At 34.6% G+C, this 10,355-nt stretch overlaps 1 non-coding gene across 1 annotated transcript; it reads left to right on the forward strand.

The window, feature by feature from the left end:
* Window positions 1-8,935: 8,935 nt before the first annotated feature.
* trnat-agu (transfer RNA threonine (anticodon AGU)) lies at window positions 8,936-9,009 on the forward strand. Its single transcript has one exon. It is a non-coding gene; the product is annotated as a tRNA-Thr (tRNA).
* The last annotated feature ends 1,346 nt before the right edge of the window (window positions 9,010-10,355 follow it).

Raw genomic sequence — 10,355 nt, forward strand, 5'->3', positions numbered from 1 at the left:
TAAAAGTGTGAGACGTATCTTACGTTCAATGGAAGTTGAATGTGTGAGTTTAGATCTTGCTCTAAAATGTCAGATGACCATCATACATCATACATCATGAACCAAAATGGAAAAAAAAGAAAAAAAACATTATAAGTTGTTTTGCAAGCCTAAGTTGTTATATTCTGATTTATTATTTTGCATCTGTATTTTGTGCTGAACTTGGAGAAAAGGTCAGATTCTACATAAAAGTGTCTGTTTTGCAGATTTGGTAATAGCGGTTAGGGCAAGTTGTGTTAATCTAGGTTGTGAACTTAAAAGGGACTCTTTGTGGTCAAGAAATGCTAGCCTAATTGCGCAAGAGCGTACTCACTGAAACTCTTTGTGGTCAAACTATGCAGTGTAAGCTGGATTGTTGGAGCAAATGTCAAACCAAGGTTTGATTGACAGGTGTCCAAAGTGCTTGTTAAACTCAGGTGAACTTTAGAATGTGTAAAATGCTTAGACCCCACTCGGGGAATTGACGTGTTTTATCCAGCAGCTACTGTGACCAATCATTGAGATCATGTACTAAATATGGAAGTCTTCAGAGAGTGACTGAAGACTACAAAATGTAATGAAGATGATTTCCAGGTGGAAGAGATGAAGAAAGAGATGAATAGTGTGTTTGATGCTAGACAAATTGATAACTGACTTCTTTCTTTTTTGTAACTTTTTCTATTTTTGCCTGAAGCAATAAATCAAGCTTTGTTTTAACTTTTTAAAACCTCAACCCTTCTTTTTGGTGAATTTTTCGTTTCTCCTGGTTTGGTCCTTCCATCCGAAACATAACCACATACCCCTCCCTTATGTTTTTTCGCACAAGTGGTCGAAAATGACCCTCTTGAAAAATGGTTTCAAACAGTCTGAAATACCTCACGTGTGACTAATTGATGCCTCTGGGATTGTTTAGAAGTATTTTTTAGAAAAAAAAAAGTTGGACCAAAATCTCTTTTTTTTTTTCCCAGACAACATACCCCCCCTTACGATTTTCCGTACCAGTGGTCGAAAATGACCCTCTTAAGTGACTAATTGATTCCTTTGAAATTGTTTAAAAGTATTTTAAGGCAAAAAAAAAGTTGGAGCAAAATCTCGTTTTTTTTTTTCTGGACGACATACCCCCCTTTTACCATTTTTTGGTTGAAAATGACCCTAAAAAAATGGTTTCAAATAATCTGAAATACCTCACATGTGACTAATTGATGCCTTTGGGTTTATTTAGAAGTATTTTTAAGTAAAAAAAAAAGTTTGACAGAAATCTCTTTGTTTTTTTCTGAACCACATAACCCCCCCTTATGATTCTCCGTACCTGTGGTCGAAAATGACCCTCTTAAAAAATGGTTTCAAACAGTCTGAAATACCTCACAAGTGACTAATTGATGCCTTTGGGTTTGTTTAGAAGTCTTTTTAAGCAAAAAAAATATTGGAGCAAAATCTTGTTTTTTTTCCGGACGACATACCCCCCCTTATGATTTTCCGTACCGGTGGTCGAAAATGACCCCCTTGAAAAATGGTTTCAAACAGTCTGAAATACCTCACATGTGACTAATTGATGCCTTTGGGATTGCTTAGAAGTATTTTTCAGCAAAAAAAAAAAAGTTGGACCAAAATCGCGTTTTTTTTTTCCGGACCACATACCCCCCCTTACGATTTTCCGTACCAGTAGTCAAAAATGACCCTCTTCAAAAATGGTTTCAAACAGTCTGAAATACCTCACATGTGACTAATTGATGCCTTTAGGATTGTTTATAAGTATTTTTAAGCAAAAAAAAAAGTTGGAGCAAAATCACGTTTTTTTTTTTCCAGACCACATACCCTTAACCTTAGCATTTTCTGTACCGGTGGTTGAAAATGACCCTCTTCAAAAATGGTTACAAACAGTCTGAAATACCTCACATGTGACTAATTGATGCCTTTGGGATTGTTTAGAAGTATTTTTAAGCAAAAAAAAAAAAAAAAGAGTTGGACCAAAATCACGTTTTTTTTCCCGGACCACATACCCCCACTTACGATTTTCCGTCAGTGGAAGTCTGGAAGACATAATTCAGTTATTTTTTTTTACTGATTTTGTGCTTCCCAAACTTTTTATTTTACATGGTGGTAGGCCTGAAAACAGTTCCTGTCCTTGTTCAAACACAGATGCACTCAGCATTTCTTACTGTGCACATACGAGCTTATAATTCTATCATTATAATCATAGCGTAATAATTTTCAACGCTCCTTCAACCCTGTATTTTTTTGCCATCTAAAAACACATGCACACACAAAAACAGGTTAATGTGTATTTTTTCTCTGAATTGGTCAGTTTTGAGTGAAAATCAGTAAGAACATGAGGGTTACTAGCAAAGGTACCATGGCAACACCCACCTAGTCATCAACCATCATGATACAGTAAGTTGAATATGGGTGCGTCTATGAAACTGGTCCTAAAAGCAGGACAGAGGGGCTCAAAATTCAAACCAGATGTAGACTAATGTTAGGAAGCAAGTTTAAAAGCACTTTGGGTGTATTTAAAATATATATATTTACCGAGATAAAATATTTTTCAGATAAAATACATTTTTATTTGATGGGCACATACAAAAATCCATGTCACTCGGTAAAAAGGACACGAAAATTATATGCTACTATTTTTTGAATTTCTTTTTATTTTCTTACATGTACATTTTGAGAATCGAAATATGCAAGGCAGAGTGTTTCATAAAAATGACAGCTGTTGCAAAATCACTCATGATTTACATGTGTTTAAATGGGCAGGTTCCGCATATAACATGAGTGGACACCATGGGTTCCACAAGAAACCTGGAATGAGACTGAGATTCATGAAAAACCTGAATGTGTGGATTAGAAAAACCACTCGGATCGACACATGTAACACAATGTTATTTTTAGTCTATAGAAGACCATTTACACACGTTTTCAGATCAAAAATGACACTTTTTCATGTCCCAATTTGGGTCCCGATATTTTATTAAAAATTCTTTAATTTGGGGATTTTTTGCATTTATCTGAGGTCATCATTAGGTCCATCCTGGGGGAAATATGTTTATATTACTCTTTTATTATTGGGTCTAAAAAGCTGGAAAAGTGCCAGATTCTAAAATAAACCCAGTTTCACAGAAGCACCCATATCTAATTTTTTTCACTAAATGTACCAAATTATGCAATTTAAACATTTATATAGTTTAACTGAAAAATAAAGAAGACTGTTTGTTGCTTGATGATATGTGTAATGCATGAAATGCAATAAAATTACAATTGACTGATTTAGAGTCACATGACCTCATATACCTGCTGTATCAAATTTGATACACCTTTTTCAACACAGTTTTACTGAAAGATAGATTATGAAATAAGAAGTAACTTCACATCGCATTAACCCAATAACTCTTCCTATTGATGTTTCAGTAAAAAAAAAAAGAATGTTCTCTGACTTTAACCCAAAATTGGCAAAGTTCTTCTTCAAAAACCACCTGTGCCTCCTTCCTCATTAATGACAGTATTGTAGTGTCACTGGAAAGGCCTCTGGTGAATGAATTCCTCCACTCTGGTGGATTATCCGTGTATAGCATGTTTCTAATTGCATACATCAGGTTTTTCAAGAAAAAAAAAAAATCACACTGATCATGTAGAGGGCTTCCAAACTCATGTATCAAATATGATACGTTTGGCGCTATAGGGTTAAGGATTTTTTGATTTCCTATAACTGACCACTAGATGGCAGTGGTGTGAAATTGACTTTCTTCAGTTGTTCAAACTTCCTTGCTTCCTTTCTAGTACACATGTGTAAAGGTAATCAGTGATCAATTTTCTTTGGAGAACAGTTAATTTGATTGAAATTCTTGCATATACCATGTACAATCTTATATATTTAGTACAAGAGGACATAGCATAATTGAGAGTGTATTCAAAGTTAACTGACTATACCTAGCTAACTGCTGGTTAGTTATTATCATAGTTAACTATTACAGTTTGCCATTTTTAACATGTAATAGGCCAATAACGTAATAACTGACCAATAATGTAATAAAACTCCTGAACCTTTTATTGGCCTGATAAAAAAAAAAAAAATCTTTGAAAATGTTATAACTGAGCCAATAATGTAATAATATATTAATATTACTGTATTTAAGTTTCATTTATTACATATAACTGTGAAAAAAAACATGTTAAAAATGGCAAATTTATTACATTATGGGTCGTTATTACGTTATTGGCTTCTACAAGCACACAGCGATGAGTTGCAGATTAAACAGCTTTAATTAAACAACAGACTGTGGTAGAAGGAGTTGAAGACAGTGGAGGTGGGGGTGGGGGTGGGGTGGGGGGGAGCCAGGGGAGTGGGGAGGAAATCCAAGGAAAGGCCGTGGCGGCACAGGGGGATGTTCAACAGAGGAGCAGGGAAACACAGGTTAAAGGAGTAAAGGAATAATCAGTAGCTTCATTCCATTCACTAAGGACACAAGGGAGATGAAGCAGAAGGACTACACCACTGCAGGTGGAGGCAGGTTTCCACTGAGGGTGACCCAGAGCACTGGGGTTTGAAGTTGTGGTTGATGGTGATGGAGAACAGGTTCCTTTAGAAGAGGACGTGGAGAGCAGACCCACAAGAGAAAAAGGGTAAAAAACAAAGGGAAAGAAACCAGATACAGGAAACATAAGAACCTGATCATTTCTCTTTCTTAATTTACTTCATGTTTATTATGTCATCAGAAAAGAAATGTATTATCTGGGGTCGGTAAGTGCATATTCATTGACAGACTGTCAAACAAAGGCAGCTAACTGAAAAGTTACTGCCTGTATGTAAATGTACACACAGCAACAGACCTCCGAGAATTATAGAGCCCACTGTCAAGAATAGTCGTTCTTTCAGGCTGATGACTTATTCATTTGAAAGAATTATTTGGTGACTCAGAGTAATTGTCAGTTTGCGCACTGATATTTTATGTTAAATACCATGGAAGAAAAAGAAACCCATTGAATCAACTTTAAACCATTTTCAATAAATCAAATTGACTATTTATTTAAGTCAAACGGAAGGGGGAAATTATGCAAATAGAAAACATTTTCTATTTGTCAGTTTCTTTACTCTCACAATGTTTGGTTTCTGCAGAGGTTTTTATTAATGGTGAGGCTGCGCATACACGCTGTGCTTTTCAGGAGACTTAAATATCCTCTAAAGGCAGTCATGTTTTTTCTGCATCCACTCTGCAAAGAGTATTATGGATATACTGTAATGGAGTCCATTAAGAATACTTGACACAAGTGGTACAGTGGCTTAGTTGATTAAAGTGCACTGTAACAAATTTTACCATTAAATAACAGTAAAATACTGGCAGCTAGAGTTGCCAGCATGCTACTGTTATTCTACAGTACCTCTACTGTAATCTGTTATTATTTATAATATGTTATTATGTAATTCTGCTTCAAAAAAGAACCACTTACCTTTGATGCAGCAAGTCTATAGTTAACATTCGTTAGATTTAATCTTTTCTAAATGAGCTGGTGGGACTTGATGCCAGATGACTTTGTTCATTCCAGTTCTGGGCGGACAGCAGTGGAGGAACTGAAGAAAATACTGTAGAATACTGTCAAATTTTGCAGAAGCTTACTGTTTTAAATTTGCACTTTGAAGACCTCATTATTTACAGCATTATACTGTATTTACAAATAACAGCATGACACTGTACAAAATTTACTGTTTTTTTTTACAGTAATGTGTTACAGTGTGCCTGTCTATTAAACAGGAGATCCTGGGTTCAAATCCCAGCGGTGCCTTTGGCCCCAGCTGTGGCCTAGAAGGTTATAACTGAAGCTTCAGTAACACTTTATAATAAGTGCACACTATGAAGTATTAATTAAGCATTAACAAATACTGAATTCATCATTTCTAAAGCATATTTCTGACATGAATACTCATTAATATATGGTTTATAAGCACATTTATAAATGTTTTACTCATCACTCATAATCATAATCATTCATCATTCAGTCATGCAGTTTGTTTGATAATCTCATGTGCTGTGTCTTTCCTTTGTTAGAATAACTGAGACTTTTGTGAGTCTTTATTCATTGCCAACCTTTAAATCTCATTTGTAAATGCTTTAGACGGCACAGACAGTGCACACTTTAGATGAGCTCACACCATAGACTTAATTAATGAGTAGTAAGTGCTTTATAACTACCTGAAATAATGAATTCCTGTATTAATAACTGTTTATAGGACATCTATTGGAAAAGAAATGTGTGTTAGTATAAAATACCCACTAAAATATTCACTAACCATTAGTATATGTCTGAATAGTGTATGTGTAAGCATAAATGCACATCATAACTGGTTTGTAAGTGATGCAATACTAAATTTTTAACCCTTTCATGCATAGTGGTCACTACAGTGGACAGTTATTCTACAGCTGTTCTCTTCTATATTCATGGGTTTTGTTGTTTTATTTGCATATCACCCAACACAGTGGACACTTTCCTGTTCTTGCTAAACCTGATCTGCAGTAGGGTCAAAACACGGTATTTGAAATCTCTCTGACAGGACATTTTAGAGACAATCTGACAGATTAGTGTTGCGAAATGACTCACATTTTTACTTTTAAATTAATTTTTGCTTTAGTTGGACCGTACGGGATTATCCAAAACAAGGAGCTACTTTATATTGAAATAAATGTTGGAATGGCAATCAATTAAAGTTCGCTCTCTGACGGGACATTACTGTTTTGACCCAGTAACATGTTTGAGTGTAAATCAGTTATTACTAATTGTTATTAGACTGTAATTAACAGTTTCCTCTCACAATTTTTTTTTCTTTTTTTTGCATATTATCTCCATGAAGTGAGTAATAACTAGTATCAGAGTATGTTAAAATGTAAGAAAACATCAGATTAGCTGCAAGGAAAAATGTTTTTATTTCATAGTTTTCACACAGTTTATCACTTTCTGATGATGAGTTTTAAATACATGTTTCTTTGCTTCAAAACTTAAACACACGGTGTCCAAATGAGTGGACATTTTTGTAACTCCATGAAAAATAGGTTAATTAAAAAAATTGGTTTTTTCATGCCTAAAGACGAATAAAAATACTCGGGGGGGAAAAAAAAATCTTGACTAAGGTTCTCATAATTCATGCATGAAAGGGTTAAATACTGAATCCATAATTTATAAAGTATGAAAATACACTCATTAAACATACTGGTGATGAACTTATTAATGATGAGTAAAACCTTTATAACTGTGCTTATAAACCATATATTAATGAGTATTCATTTCAGAAATAAGCTTTATAAATGATGAATTCAGTATTTATTAATGCTTAACTTATGTTCTTATTAATGATGAGTAAAACATTTATAACTGTGCTTATAAACCATATATTAATGAGTATTCATGTCAGAAATATGCTTTATAAATGATGAATTCAGTATTTGTTAATGCTTAACTAATGCTTCATAGTGTGAACTTATTATAAAGTGTTACCGAAGCTTCATCAGAGTAATTGTTGCCAAAAGTACTAGTGAGCAATGGCTGCATTCTTACTAAAGAAGTCAATTCTTATGTCATGACACTGTAATGTAGTTTCATGTCATTGTAATTATCATTGTATTCCCATCAATGGACCTTGTTCAGAAAATTCTTAATTAGCAACAGCATGTGATACTGGACCACATGTGCAGAAGAATATGTGATGTCACACACAGTCCAGTGGGTTTACAGAAGTAAATATGTATCTTGCTGGGTCCTGACTCTTCTAGTGCAGAATAATGACATCTGTCTCATTTCAGTGATGTAAAAGTTGGATTAAATGTGCCATCAGAGTTAAGACTCAAGTTACGTTATGAAACATCAATGTCCTTTAGTTGATATAAATAATATCATTTTTGTGTTTCATACAGTGTGGTTAGAAGAATAGGTCCATCATTGTTGGATATGCCTTTATTCACAATGCAAAAACTCTGCACTGTCCAAAACTTCAAATAAAATAAAATAAAATAAAATAAAATAAAATAAAATAAAATAAAAACTTTGAAAAATGACAGAGCAAACCAATAAACTGTGGCTTAGTTGGTTAAACTGCCTGTCTAGTAAACAGGGGCTCGTCGGTTCAAATCCCAGCGGTGTCTTTGGAGGCAGCTGTGGCCTACAGGGTTATAATTGAAGTATCACCAGTCCAACAGAAGAATTGCTGCCAGATGCACTAGTGAACAAGGTGTCTGAAGTCATTACTCCTGGGCTACACTCACACTAACCCACTCAATTCTTATGTAATGTATGGAACCGTATCGTGGTTCCATGTCATTACAATTATGACTGTATGCCCACCAACGGACCCTGTTCAGAAAAATCGAATGAGCTGGAACAGAACATGTGATACTGGTCTCATTAGGAACACAGCAGAAAGGCCGTACAGCGTGGATGTGAGGAATGAACGACAAAATGAAATAACTCACCAATGAATATTTTACATCAACTATTCAAACTGGCGGTGATGCTAGTTTGATACAATTTTATCTCATACAAGATTTGCACCATAAATAATTAGACGCAGTAATGGATTCAGCATCACATGAAGCCTCATCTGCAGCCTGTGTTCCAGATGCAGCCTCCTCTGGGCTGTTGGATCTGTGTTCAGGTAAAAAGACACACACTGGATGTGGTTCATCTAACATTCATGTCACAGAAACTCTTCATTATCCTGATAGCTTAATTATTTGGTGTCACCTTTGTCCTTTAGTTGACATTGGTTTAGTCTGACATAAATGATCATTTTTGTGTTTTGAAGAACAGGTGCATCATTGTTGAGTATGCCTTTAGTTACAATGCAAAAGCATAGGAAAAAAATGAAAAATAAAAATTGTGTTGCCCAAAATAAAACTTTGCTCTTTAAAATGAAGTACAAGTATGGAAAAGTTGCAGCACTGCGGCTTAGTTGATTAAAGCACCTGTCTAGTAAACAGGAGATCCTGGGTTCAAATCCCAGCGGTGCCTTTGGAGGAAGCTGTGGCCTGGAAGGTGGAAACTGAAACATACTGGCTGATGTACTCACAAGCTCCATTCACACTGAAAGCCTCTGGATTGTCCTTAAATACAACAATTTTTTTTTTCTGGTTGTTCACATTATAATATAAATGCACCTGCCTTCAGACTCATATGGACAGTCTACGGTCCTGAGGTGTTCTGCATGCACAGAACACATGATATCACACACAGTCCACTGTTTTTACAGAGTAAATATGGATCTTGCCAGTTCAGAACAGGTCCATTATTGTTGGATATGTGATTATGCACAAATGAAAAAGCAAAAAAAGAAACTGTTGTAAAACAATAGATAATCAATGTTTAAAAATCAAAAAACAGCCAGAAACTATTCTGAGCTACTTTTTATCTGCTAAAATGTGCTTAGAGGTCTTATTTATGTCTTTGTGCATAAGAAATCAATATAAGTGAATCCCCAAAGGAACTTGTTGGTAAATGCAAGTTATGCAAATTTACAGGATTTCAGTTCTGTTCAACATGTTGATGGTCATATGAACTATGTTTTCAGGTCAAAAATGTCCAATTTCATCACAATTAATGCTATATTTTCATGTCACAAATGGCCAAGTTATATTTGAACTGAATTTACCTGAAAAACAAATATTATATTCTTTTAGATTCCCCAGTTTTTCTTACAAGATTCTATCCTACATATCATGTTTTATTTTTACAGGTTGCAATATGGAGTATGGTGCTGATCCATCCTGCTTATGTTACGCTAATACATACATTAAGAATGTCACACGTCACTTTTTAAATCAAGTTTTCTAATAATAAGCATTTTTGTAAAGAAATAACAATTCTATATCGTTATTTACTCTTTAGTATGATGATAAACTATACAATAAATAATTATGATACTAGTTTTTGCACAGGGATCATTTCTGGAAACAGTGACATGGCTGCCGAGCATCAGTATGATGGGATCTGTAACAACCATGTCACATCCGTCCACTGCCACATTTTGCGTTTTTGTTCAGCTGTTATTGTTTTAGATAGATAGATTTAGTACGAGATGGAGGGGTAATATATAATAATTATGAATATGTCTGTAAATTATCACCATATTTATGTTCATCGCCATGTTTATGGAATGACTTCTCGTGTCATCTCGCGATAAATAAATCATTGCATTTGTGATTTAATAGAAAAACCGAAATTACACACTTCTGGGGTACATCTGTGGAATAATCTGGAGCAAAACTTAAAAATGTCTTCAATTTGTGCATTTAAAAGGATGTATAAATCCACTATAATCACAAAATATAGAACATTATAGAAGTACACATAAAATAAGA

The sequence above is a fragment of the Sphaeramia orbicularis genome, chromosome 6 (genome assembly GCF_902148855.1).
Source record: "Sphaeramia orbicularis chromosome 6, fSphaOr1.1, whole genome shotgun sequence".
Classification (NCBI taxonomy): domain Eukaryota; kingdom Metazoa; phylum Chordata; class Actinopteri; order Kurtiformes; family Apogonidae; genus Sphaeramia; species Sphaeramia orbicularis.